The sequence below is a fragment of the Delphinus delphis genome, chromosome 14 (genome assembly GCF_949987515.2).
Source record: "Delphinus delphis chromosome 14, mDelDel1.2, whole genome shotgun sequence".
Lineage (NCBI taxonomy): Eukaryota > Metazoa > Chordata > Mammalia > Artiodactyla > Delphinidae > Delphinus > Delphinus delphis.
In genome coordinates, this window is record NC_082696.1 from 8,320,810 (window position 1) to 8,334,461 (window position 13,652).

The window sequence follows — 13,652 nt, forward strand, 5'->3', positions numbered from 1 at the left end:
GCAGACAGGACAGCGGAGGGTTACAGCATGGTACAAGGTGCAGGGCTGGATGGTGGAAGACTGGGCTGGAGAGAGAGGTTGACCCCAGATCATGAGTGGCCTTAAAGGGGTTGCTTTTTGTACTTCCTTTTATCCACAATTAGAAGCCACTGGAATTCTGTTTGGGGCCTTCAGTTCAATGCTTTGAAAATCCTTTCTCGTGTCTAACGTTTCTCCTCTCACATTTTAAATCCACTTACTCACAGGCTTCTGAATGCATGTGGAGAACAGCGGAGCAGGAGAGTCTAGAGGTTTCCAGACTCTTTCCTGTAGAGTGCTGGGATTCCAAGACGGGACCTCAGAGGGATGGGGGATGGGACAGCTGGATCCGGGCCCCACCTGGGCAGCAACAGGAGGAGCTTCCTCAGTTTTACATGTTGCGGGTCTTATGTGCAAGATTTTATTTATAGAAAGAGCTCTACTGTTTTTTGTCTTTTTTTTTTTTTTTTTTTTTTTTTTTTTTTTACTGCTTGTAAAACCCTTTTTGATATTATCTTCCAGAATACATATAATAAAATAGTCTTTTTCATGTTAGCTGTTTAAGTACTGGGTGTGTTTCCCATTCTCTTCATATGTCTTTTATGGATTCTTCATTCACTTTAAATCCCTTTATCTGGGTTAGTCAGATAAAATTGGGTACCAAAAATACTCAAATTATGCCAAGAGAGGCCTTTAAAAGATATAGTCGCACGTAATGCCTTAAAATCCTAAAGGGGTTATTTAGTTACCATTCATCTTCAAAAATCTCATGTTAATTAGTAATTATGTATCTCATTGTATAATTATAAGATTTTAAAAGTAACTGTTTGATTTAGAAACTCTGGCCGGGCCATGGATACACCACAGAGGCGCAGCCGGCGGCTGGAAGGCCTAAAGCCTGAGTCCCCCGAGAACCTTACCTCAGTTCTGCGGGCCAAACGGGCCCTTGTGGAGCTCGAGTCGAACCCAGAAGAAAAGAGGGAGCCCGGGTCTCCTCGGAGGGTGCGGCCAGCCGGCCTGGGATCTCCCAGACATCAGCCGGAGACAAGCCCGAGATCTCCCAGTCTACGGGACGGGGCAGGCTTGGGGTCCCCCAGAAAGCGGCCAGAGCCTGGCCCAGGGTCCCCCCTACGTCAGCGAGACCCAGGCCTGGAGTCGCCCCCAAAGACAGCCGGAATCGAGTCCTGAATCCCTCCGAAGCCAAGTGGGGAGTGGCCGAAGTTTTCCCAGGACCAAGAAGAAGCGGACTCGGAGGTGCCCAAGAGTAAGGAGGAAAAAAAAAAAAGAGTAAGGAGGAGACCCCCGCGGGGTCCCCCCGACATCAGCTACAGCCGGGCCCGGGTCACCAGAGCCCTAACCGGGTCCCGAGCCCGCTCAGCCGCTGCAGGGCTGACACCCCAGAGCCCGGCTCCCCCCGGGATCCCCGTGAGCCGAGCAAGCCACCGCCGGCCGGGCAGCTGGAGACAGACGGCCTCGGGCCAGAGAAGCGAGAAGGGTCTTCAGCCCAGGCCCCAGCGTCCAAGACACCGAAGGAGGAGGACGTCCCTAAAGTCCCGAAGGGGAAGCCCAGGTCCGGGCGGGTGCGGAAGGACCGCTCAAAGAAGAACGTCTCCCAGATGGTCCAGGACAAGCCCCTGCGCACATCCTGGCAGCGGAAGATGCAAGACCGGCAGGAGACAGAGCTGGCCAAGGACTTGGCCCGGCACCTGGGGGAGGAGAACCCGAAACGCCGCCCGGAGAACGAGCGGAAGGCGGAGATCGTCCAAGCGACCTGTTACCCCGCCAGGCGCAGGCGGGCGAAGAAGCAGCAGCTGCGCTCCGCGGAGAAGCGGGACACTGACCCAGCTGCAGAAGCTCCGAGCTCGGGATGGCTGAGGACTTCTGTGGCCAACCGCCGTGTCACACACGGCAGCCCTCGGGCCGCTGGCCACACGCCTCTGCTGACCCAGGACTCCAACTCCGTGCCTCCCAAACAGGGGCTCCACCGAGACGGGGCTCTGAGCCTTCCAGAGGGCGCACAGAGACCCAGAGGTAGCCTGGGACCTGGCAGAGACTGGAGCGAGGAGGGTCAGCTCGCCCCTCTCCAAGTGCCTTCAAACCTCGAAGAGTAATTTCTGGTTCCTCAGGGAGCTGGTGACTGGAGGGTGACTCCCCAAAATATGTATGTTCTGTCTCAGAGTCCTGGGTCTAACCCAGGCCAGGAGGCTGGAAGTCAGGAATCCTCCTCTCCACACACACACCTCCCCAAAGGCTGCTTTGCGTCCCTCTGCATCCCACTGACCCTGCCACCCAGCGGACTGAATCCAGCTCCGCCCCACTTTTCCACACTCAAGGTTAAAATGGGGAGGTTGCAGGGGGCAGGGTCTATCTAGCTCCCCCTTTCCTGTACCAGACTCTGCAGAAGTCCCAGGGATCTGATTAACTCATGCCATCCAGACTACAGCAGAAATATTTATTGAACGCCTGCTGTGTACAGGCACAATTCTAGGTACCAGGGAATACAGACAAAAGTCCCTGCCCTCAAGGATCTTTCATTCTGATGGAGAAAACATAATAAACAAATAAAATGTAAAAAAACCCCAAAAACCTGTTAAACTTCATTTTTATTAAATAAATCAGTAACAGATGATCAGAAACAAATTTTCTACAAAGAGGAAGTGGAGTATGCAGAATTGGCTTCTAAACCTTCCAACCAAACTGACCAAGCTCACCCACTCCCTTCCCCAAACCCATTTGTAAGTTGATCTCTTAGCAAAAGAAAGAAAAAAGGCTTCCCATTTTCGTGACTTATATGGAATGAAGAACACGTCTCTGCCTCTAGACTGCGGCCAACTCTGACTTCCCTGTGATGTGTGCCTCCTCTCTGTGTGGTGAGAGGGTGAACTCACACGGGAAAGCTCTTCGGGATTGCTGGGGACGGACCGCTTCGGAGAGTTTATCTGCCTCCGTTGCTGAGTCGTCTGGTCTCCTTTCTTCCTCTTCTCCTCACAGGCTTTCTTTTTATTTTCATTGATAATTGATCATATCTTACCTGCCAATCAACTGCAACATTTCAGGATGGTTCCAGACACTCCTCCACGGCACCAGGCTGTTTGTTTTGGGGAATTCCCTCAATCTGATGTGTCCAGGCAAAACCTGTGACAGAAACCCACCCAAACCCAGAAGTGTTGGCAAAGGAATTCCCCAGGTGTGTCCAGTTGAAGGGCTTCTCTAAACCTCCTCTGTATCCCGCACTGTCTTCTGAAAAGTCACCAAGGGAAGCCACATGTGACTGTAATTTACAATGGCTAGTGAACAAGGGCTGGGCTGGGGAAGGCATGCTGAGGGACTCCGAGGGGGACAGCGCTGTGCCCCAATACAGGTGTTTAGACATTCAGCCGTTCATCCCACTAAATGCATTAAGGGCCTCATCAATCCAGGAAGGGATGGGCGCACAAGGCATCAACCAGAAAGTGAATCCAAGGCTGGAGAATTGAGTCTAGAGAGAAATATGGGGAGGACACGAGATGGTGCTCCCATGCGTGTCACACCCACAAGCAAGTCCCAGCTAGATTGCACTGATTCCACCCCTTCGCTCTTGCACAAGAAAGTGTAGAAGAATGCAAAGGAGAGTGCTGCTCTTGTAGGCATACATCTGAATCAGTGCTAATTTCCATAAAAGAGTAAATCATTTGCAAATTTTAGTACTTGCATATCGACCTATCACGTTCCTTAGAAATGATCCCAACAACCTATGTGTTTCGGCAACAAGTTCAAGGGTAAAGCAGACGCCAAACATTCCAGCAGGAAAAGATAGCACATTAAATGAGGATAGTTAAGGAAATTTTAATACCGTGATCATTTGCAAAAAATATGGGTAAGCTTAAATCATCATGGAACAGTGGAGCACAACGGGGCCAGATATAGCAAGGAGACTTTATCCCCCTAAGCCTGAAGGGAGAAGGGTAAAAGGCTCACCAGTTTCCTGAGGGAGAAGGAGGGTCACCTGGTGGAAGCTGCAGCCTTCAGGGAAGCCACTGACATCTGTGGCTCAGCTCCCGTCTTCTGAGCTCCTGCTTATAAACGCGGCTGTAAGCAGAGGGCAAGGGATGATGCTGACGCAGCTCATAGATCCCAGCCCCCCTGGGCACAGAGCAATCTGGATAGTAGTTCAGAGGATTAAAGGGAAAATGTCCAGCACAGGAATCAATTCCAAGAGGAATTGGTGGGGGGTGGGGGGGAAATGGGGGTGTTCCTCAAAGGGTACACACTTCCAGTTATGATATGAATAAGTTCTGGGGATGCACTGTCCAACGTGGGGACTCTAGTTAACAATACTGTATACTCGAAAATTGCTAAGAGAGTAAAACGTAAATGTTACCACCACCACCATTAAAAAATGATAATCACGTGAGGTGATGGATATGTTCGCTAACCTTATTGTGGTAATCATTTCATAATATATATATATACACACGTATACCTGTAGGTATCAAATTATCACATTGTACATCTTACACTTACACGATATTATATGTCAATCGTATCTCAACAAAGGTGCGGAAAAAAAGAGTGGTGTGGAGCTAGCCTATAGGTCTACTTATCAGGTTTAGAGGCATTTAAGGAAGTTGGGATCGAGAGGCTTATTTGTATAGCCGAAATAGGGGTAATACAGTTGACCCTTGAACGACACGGGTTTGAACTGTGCAGGTCCACTTATAATGGCTTTTTTTCAATAAATGCATACTACAGTGTTATTTGATTCACAGTTGGTTGAATCTGAGGATGTGGAACCTCAGATATGGAGGGCCAGCTGTAAGGTTATACTTGATTTTCGACTGTGTAGAGGATTGATGCCTCTAACCCCCTCATTGTTCAAGGGCCAACTGTATTCAAGGTCAGAGACTTCATGGGACCCAAAGGTATGTTTAGAAGGCTATGGAACCCAAATGGGTAGGGATCCCACTAGGGCGTGGAGGGTTGACTTATCGCAGCCAGTAGGAGCGTGAATAGGTCTCTCTGTAGGCTGAACTATATTCTAAGCATTTTGGCTCAGGGCAAGGTGAAAGTCTGTTGATATAACTCTGACAGCCATGTAGACTATAACAAATGGGGTAGGCCAAGCAACAAAGGCAAGTAATGTTATGCCTGAACTTGAAAAGCATGTTCTGGGTATATAAACATACAAAATACATATGTTTGTAGGCATGGAAAAATTACAATAACTTATCCATTTTTCCTGGGGATTTAGGAAAATGAATTGGGTCATTTTTCAGGTCCATTGTTTCTGGTAAAGTAACATATACGCACACAGATAAATATACAAGTATTTGCAACAGTCTGAGGTTTGCCACAGTAACTTAACTCTAAAATTTACAGTGGTTCTGCTTCAAAGGCACCATATTTACCATGGGGTGCTGTCTTTACTGAAATGCATTTGGGTGTGTGTGTATTCTTCACTAGAAGAACCGCCACAAATTCAGCAATGGCTTGGGAATGTCAGTTCTGCCAGCATCCAAGGACTTGGACCGATGAAGCTCTCTTCCAGGGCAATAAGACCCTTCACACATATGATATTCTTCATAGAATTCTGTGGCTATCATCTTTGGAGATCATGGTTAAGATAGTTATGATTTTTAGCCATATTTCCTTAAGGAAAAAAGTAAAAGTCATCCATAAAGTTCACCATAGAACACTTCAACCAAAATATTTTTTAGGAAAATGAGAATTGGCTTTAATAATGGAGAAACTAGTAAGCTATAAAATGAATTCATAATATGGATTTCACCAATTCTGAACTCCTTTGTTGGGCTGTTGAAATTGACCATGCTACATAAAATCAACAAGTTGTAATACTATAATGAAGACAACTGAGGCATTCGGGGAAACTATCGACATCTTTTGTGTTTATATAGAACATCAACAGCCGTGACAGAGTATTATCTTAAGATACAGTGCATTGAATAGTGTTCTCCTGAAAGATATACTGAAGTCCTAACCCCCAGTACCTGTGAATGTGACTTTATCTGGAAAGAGTATCTGCAAATATAATCATGTTAAGATGAGGTCGACGGGCTTCCCTGGTGGCGCAGTGGTTGAGAGTCCGCCTGCCGATGCAGGGGACACGGGTTCGTGCCCTGGTCTGGGAGGATCCCACATGCCGCAGAGCGGCTGAGCCCGTGAGCCATGGCCGCTGAGCCTGCGCGTCCAGAGCCTGTGCTCCGCAACGGGAGAGGCCACAACAGTGAGAGGCCTGCGTACTGCAAAAAAAAAAAAAAAAAGATGAGGTCGTTGTGGGTTAAGGTAGATCCTAAATCCAATGACTGGTGTCTTAATAAGAAAAGGAGAGAGAGATTTAGATACAGAGAGAACGCACTCAGAAGGAACAAGTCCACGTGAAGACAGAGCAGAGATTGGAGTAAGGCAGCTCCAAGTAACGCCAAGCATTGCTGGCAACACCAGAGGCAAGAGAGGCAAGGAACTTCCTCCCCTAGAGCCTCTGGAAAGCCTGGCCCTGCTGACACCTTCATTTCAGACTTCTGCTTTCCAGGACTACGAGAGAATAAATTTCTGTTCTTTCAAGCCACCTGGTTTGCGGGAATTGTGTTGAGTCAGCTCTAGGAAACTGATACAAACGTAAACAAAAGTTTGAACAAACTAACATTTTCTGTTAGTAACAGGAAGTCACCAGGGCACTTCCCTCTCTGGCACTCCCCATCCCCAGCCCATGACTGAGTCCTTTCAGTTTCCCCCCCTTGGTCTCTTGGCTGGCCCATGTCTCCTTCTTCCCAATCACCCCAGTCTGGACCCAGGCTCTGGCACCAACACTGTAGGGTACTCTCTCCAAACCTCCCTGTTCCCTTGCTTCCCCAGGCTCCAATCCTTTCTCCTGCAACCATCTTGTGCTTTTCGCTTCTCACAGAATAAACCCCCAAACCCTTGCTGTGGCGTCTGGTGCCCTATGTGGTCTCGTCCCTTCTGGCCTCTCCGGTTCCAGCTCATCCCTCTCTTCTCCTTGCTCCCTGCTCTCAGGATGAGATGTTGCAGCCGTGTTTCTGCTCCCGGAATTCTCCGAGCTCCATCCTCTCCCGGGGTCTTTGCTTATGCTGTTCCTTATGCCTGCAGCAGTCACACCTCCCCTGTGGGCTTTACTCCATGTCCTGCCTATGGAGTTGATCAATCTTGCATCCTTTGAGAGTGCTCACAGCTTCCTGAACTCTGTAATGTTCCCCCCTTTTTAACAGGAAAAAAACCCCGCAAAAGATGTGCGTTTAAGTAATCTTCATCCTTTGTACCATCCCTTCTTCTCACTCTTGGTCCATCAAACTTGAAAGAGTTTGTATGTGATTGACACAAGAAAATGAATTTAGTTATACAATCCCAGGCTTGTGGGATTACTAAGTGATGAGCGCCTTTATCGCGAAAAACATTTTCGCATTAAAAAAGGAAAGAGACCATAAAAAAGCTCATGTCTTGTCTCTAAAGCTCTTTGTAAACACCAAGTGTCAAAGGGGCAGCTCTTTACAGCTGTCTGGCCTGCCTCTACCCCGGGCAGCTTTTCAGCTACTTTCCTGATAAGAAAGTTGGCTCTGATTAAAAGTGAATTCGTGAGACCTAGTCTACAAAAAAAAAAATTTATAGGAAACTGCTTTAGCTCAGGAACAAGAATCAAGTTTCCGAAAGACACGCTGCTCCCCAGCTAAATAAACCGTCCTCCCTGGGCAGTGCCTGGCCGAGCTCTGTCCTCTCTCTGGTCTGTCTCCAAACCTGGGCCGGTTTTGCCTTCATCCCCAAAACTGCCCTTCTGGGCACCTCCTGGAGAGCAATCCTGTCTAGAAGAGTGGCCCCCAAGACACCCCCTCACCCCCACACTCAGGACAGTTTACAAGTCCTTGCAGGTGACCAAACCCACTTCAAACGTCGTGCCAGTGTGTCGGGTGCTGCCGTCTCTTTGCGGCAGCTGGAGGCGCTCCGCGGAGAGCAGTACGGGGGCTCCAGCTCCGGGAGAAGATACGGCTGTGGGGGCCGCCTCCTCCCAGGCCTTACCCAGTTCTCCAGGCCGGCTACTTCTGTCCCCAGATGTGCGCTCAGATGTCTACTTCCGTCTGCGGAGAGGGGGCTTCCTGGGAAGCGGCTTGCTGCGGGGTCTATGGTGGGGGGACAAAGGATGCTAACGATGTCCCCTGGTATGCTACAAAATAGAGTGTCTAGCAACCAACGTGACACGCACAGCTACAAAGCACCCCCTTAACGATCCCAAATGGTATTGCTTCGCTGGCAGGCTGCCAAGAGCAGATTTGTATTTTATTTGTTGGTTTACTTGTATTTTATTGGTTACTTTATATATTACATTTATTTGGCTGGTGCAAATGTATATTCATGTGCTCTTTTTTTTTTTTTTCCGGTACGCGGGCCTATCACTGCTGTGGCCTCTCCCGTTGCGGAGCACAGGCTCCGGACGCGCAGGCTCAGCGGCCATCGCTCACGGGCCCAGCCGCTCCGCAGCACGTGCGATCTTCCCGGACCGGGGCACGAACCCGCGCCCCCTGCATCGGCAGGCGGACTCTCAGTCACTGCGCCACCAGGGATGCCCTATCCACGTGCTCTTTGAGGTTATGTAAAAGATACAGGCCTAAGTGAGGGTTTACTGCAAGGACCCTAAGGGGACAAGGCGTCACATGGGACGTGCGAGCTGGGGCGTGAAAGAAGCTTCACAGGACACCAGAATCGCAGTTCAGGACGGTCGAGAACCAGGTCAAGCGTCTTGTGTGTGCACCTGGCCTCGGCGCCACCAAGGAAGATGGTCTGAACGAGCTGTCTGGCCACCACCCAGCTTCCTTCAAGGCCACCTCGTGCCCCTCATTGTCTTTGGCTTGTGACGAGGACCACGAAGAGCAAATGCGCTGCTTGGAGGGCTTTTCCCCGGAAGGGAAGTGTGGCCCGGCAGCCGCAGGCATTCAACGGACGCTTCCATTCTAGTGCTTTGTATTCTTCCAAATACCTTAATTCTCACAGCAAACATAAACACCGAATATTATTATGGCAGTTTTAAATATGAAAGAGCAGCAGCCTGCAGGGTATCAGGTCAGTTGTGGATATCGGGAATTGGAACCAGGTTAGGATTTACCCCAAAGCAGAGCTGGGGGTGGGGGGCAGGGGGCAGCTCCGCAGGCCTCAGGTGGAGTCCTCGTTATTCACACAAGAGTAACTCACTCTTTTTTTTTTTAACATCTTTATTGGAGTATAATCGCTTTACAATGGTGTGTTAGTTTGTGCTGTGTAACAAAGTGAATCAGTTATACATATACATATGTCCCCATATCTCCTCCCTCTTCCGTCTCCCTCCCCCCACTCCCTATGCCACCCCTCTAGGTGGTCACAAAGCACCGAGCTGATCTCCCTGTGCTCTGCGGCTGCTTCCCACTAGCTATCTATTTTATATATAAGTCCATGCCTCACTCTTATAAATCCCACAGAATCGACCAATTCATTTTTGTGTAGCAGGAGCTAAGTTTCGCAGTCGCAAACTGGAGTGGGTGAAATTTAATTTAGTTTTTCATAATTAGAATAATTAGATACATTTCTGGCTCTGAGCCCCATTCAGTTAAAAACTAAACGTAACCAGACATGATTTTCTTCTAGGTGTGTCTGGGAAACACCGTCAAATGTAGAGATTTCTTCGCGGTTGTGGGTTTAACGGCTGGTCTTAGCATCAGAGTCCCCTGTCCCTTTCCTTCCTGGGTTACGTGCATGTAAGCCCAGCAGGTGGGGTATGGGGACGTCCCCATCTCAATCTTCATCTGCTTCTGGCTGCAAGTGCAGGTGACGCTTACCCCGTCTGGTCTTTGTCATCAAGATGAGCTACGCCAGGTGTGAGGCCTTCCGTGCTGACTGGACGACCTGTCAGCACAGATCCTGCAACGGCTCTGAGGGGTCCCTCACGCTCCTGATTTTTATCTCTTTGCTCAGGTCAGTGACCAGCGCGTTTGCTCACTTGTTCTCTCTCTCTCTGAGGGAAGGCAGGGGAAATGATGATGCCAGATGACACCGCCTTTCAAACCCTTTCTGTTTTTTGCCTGGCTTTTGAAGTTAATAGTGAATAATGTTCCATTTTTGTTTTCTGGCCCCAGCACAGTGGGGTATCTTAAACTGAGCTGTGCGCCGGCTGCGGAATGAAGGGGAATGAGGTGGTGTTAGGAAATCCTATGGTGGGGATATGCTATGTTGACAGAGCACAGCCGCCTTCCATACTTTCTTAAGTCTCTGCTTGCATAACCACTAATCAGAGGCTTACCCTGACTACCCCGTTCAAAAAAAAAGTCACTGTCAGCCGTCACTCTTTTCCCCTGAACACTATTTTATTTTCCTTCACGGTAGGTATCACCTGCTGACACATACATTTGTTTATTTGTTCATTTTCTATCTCCCATTATGCCCTCTCCCACAGACATACGGAAATATAATCTCCTTGAGGGATGGACTTCCTTTTTTTCTTTTTGTTTCTTTCTTTAATATAATATTGTGTTAGTTTCAGGTGTACAGCAAAGCGATTCGGTTATACATATGTATATGTATATATCTACGTTCTTTTTTCTCAGATTCTTTTCCATTACAGTTTATTACAAGATATTGGATATACCTCCCTGTGCGATACAGTAAATCCTTGTTGCTTACCTATTTTACATACGGTAGTGTGTACCTGTTAATCGCATACTCCCAATTGAGGGATGGACTTTCTTATGTTAGCTGCTGGATCTCTAGCTCCTAGAATATTACCAAGCATGATATCAACTCTCATTAAGTATTTATTGAATGAACTAATAATTTGAACTCCATAAACTCTCTCACTTAAATTGGGTTTACAATAAAGACCCAGTTTTAGTCTCACAAAGTTACTCTGTTGGAGATGTGCTGTTATACGCCCCATTGCCCCCAATCCACCAGCACATGAGCAGTACAACATGAAGCCTTGACAATGAAAGGGGGTGAGGGTTTCCTTTCTTATCTTCTCACGGGCCATAAGATTTCAGGGCCATCTTTGCCTCTCCACCACGTTGAAACAAAAGAAACCAATAGATAAATGCAGTCACAGTCTACATGTTTCTGTGGCCTTGTAGTGTCTGGCATACTTTACGGAGTAAGTGGCAGTAATCGAAAGTTGGGAGAAAGCATAGAAGACTCCTGGGGTTCTTCTATGGGATTTGGGTTGGGAAGTTGTTAAAAATCTAGTTGGAAGTTTGAACCAGGAGAGCTAGGTCATCATTTACCATTTGTTAGCCAAATATTCTTTCCCAAGCTAGAAACCACATCTCCCAGCCAGTGGTGGGGTCAACAGGTTACCCAAGGATTATCCGTCCATCCATTTCCATGGTGAATATACTGTAAATATGGAAAAGTACAGCATTCCAGTTTGAATAACAAGATTAACCTCACTCTGTTGATAATTTTTTGCACAGCTTTAAACATAATGGAACAATGGATCGACTCTGCAAAACTGCAAACATTATGTAACCATAGTTGCCAGATATCCAAAATTTCAGACCCAATGCTCTTTAGTAGCAACGTATAAATGGCAACATTTGAAAACATCAAAAACAGTCTTTTACTAAAGACGTGCTCTCTGCTGGTGTTAAGCTGGGCTGCGTGGATTTCTGGTTAAATCATCTGATTCTTCCAGTTTTCAGCTTAGCACAGATTCCCAAAGTGGATCCTAATATTCTCTTGGCTACTGGCTTCACTATCCTGTCAATCAGCCACTCCGGCTTGTCCCCTTGACTCTGCTTTTATAGTCAGTTTTGCATTTGACTTTCCACTGTTGCTTCTCTGATTTGGATTTATGATGCCCCATAACTAGTTGCGTGCACTAACTAGTGAGGGGTCTTCCATGCTCCACTTGACCTCCGTCTTCTAAAGTGTTCTAAGCAAGTATAAACCCTGTTATTGGTCAACACTTCATCTGGGCTGTGTAGGAATAGGCATATGGGTAGCAAACTGAATACTCAGTGTCCATTAAGAGTTTCATTTTCAACTCAGTAAAATTGATGCCAAAGATAATATGATGTATCTGGAGATATGCATGATTGTTCTCATGCTGTCTATATTTTTGACATTAATGTTAACTCAAACCTGGCAATAAAGTATTAGCAATATCTTCATACCATCAGCTGGCAGAAAGAGCGAATCGGGGCAGAGGATGTAGTTTCAGCCTCTGGCAAACAGGAGCTCCCTAAACAATGGGGTGCCTCTTCAGGAGGAGGGAGGAGGGGAAAGAGGAGGGAAGGCAGAAAGGCAGGGGGCGGGGGGTCCACAGGCACAAGGACCAGAGCTCTTGGACCTGGGTCCCTGACTCCTCAGTAACCAGGTGTGCTGAGACAGCCCTGAATGTGCTGGCCCCTTGGCTGTGGGACCAGTCACATTTTCAGGGGATGAGATGGAAGGGGCTTGAAAATTGTGCAGTATTTAAAAATAACTACTCCATACACAACTACTGTATATAAAATAGATAAACAACAAGGACCTACTTATAGCACGGGGAACTATACTCAATATCTTGGAATAACCTATAATGGAAAAGAATCTGAAAAAGAATAGATATATAAAAAACTGAATCGCTTTGCTGTACACCTGAAACTAACACAACATTGAAAGTCAACTCTACTTCAATTAAAAAAAAAAAAAACTACTCCAGCTCTTTGGTTTCTAAAGTTCTATGCTCAAACTCAGTTCCCAGCGCCCTGTATGATTCTAGAGGGAAGATGGAGCTTTTGTTGTCCTTAGGTTCCCTTCAGGGGAGGAAAGAGACATCTGCGCCTCTTTTCTGCCACTGGGAGAAGCTGTTACCCTCTGAGAACGAGGCAGCCCTGACATCAGCTTCTGCCCCAGTGAATCCTCTGTATGGAAGGTAAGTGAACAGTGAGAACACAGATGTCTTAGAAATACTGATGCGTGAACTTATTCGTGTCTGAGCTCTCAGACTCAGACCTCTCAACACAGGTGGCTTGTTTAACATTTCAAGAGGAGAAATAAAAGTGTTACCTGATTGGCTGGCTCCGGTGACTCCTTGAGGTACCTGCTTGCTCATGTGAGGTCACTGACTGTTCGTTACACCACAGGCTTGGATTAATGAGCCCTTGGAATTACAGCTGAATAGAACTAGTAATTTCATTCTGAGCTAAATTGAGTGCTTGAAATCGAGGCTACTAACAAAAGCTGAAAATTATTAATGAAAGAAAACTTAATGTGAGTAAAGGGTCTCCATGGGCCCTGGAATGGAATCAAATCCAATCTGAATGAAACACCAGTACCGACCTGCTCCGCTCCCTCGTCCAGCCTGTATAACCATCAGTCAAAAATCATGTGGACGCCTCAAGTAAGGATTTCTGCTCCCAGGTTCCACTGGGTACAAAGCACGGCTTCTCTTCCTTGAGGGGCTGGGACAGGGGATGCATTTCTCCAATGAGGGATGCAGTGAAAGACAGCCTGAGATCAGAAGTCTTTTGACTCTCAGAAACTGTTCAGAGCAGCTGGAGGAGGAGAAAAGGGCCTCTTATGGGTTGAATTGTGTTTCCACAGCCCCTACCCCACACAAAAATTATATGGTGAAGTCCCAACCCCTGGTACTTCAGCGTGTGACCTTATTTGGAAATAGGATCATT

General features: G+C 47.4%; 1 pseudogene; it reads left to right on the forward strand.

The window, feature by feature from the left end:
* Window positions 1-870: 870 nt before the first annotated feature.
* Window positions 871-2,129, forward strand: LOC132437421 (coiled-coil domain-containing protein 86 pseudogene; annotated as a pseudogene).
* The last annotated feature ends 11,523 nt before the right edge of the window (window positions 2,130-13,652 follow it).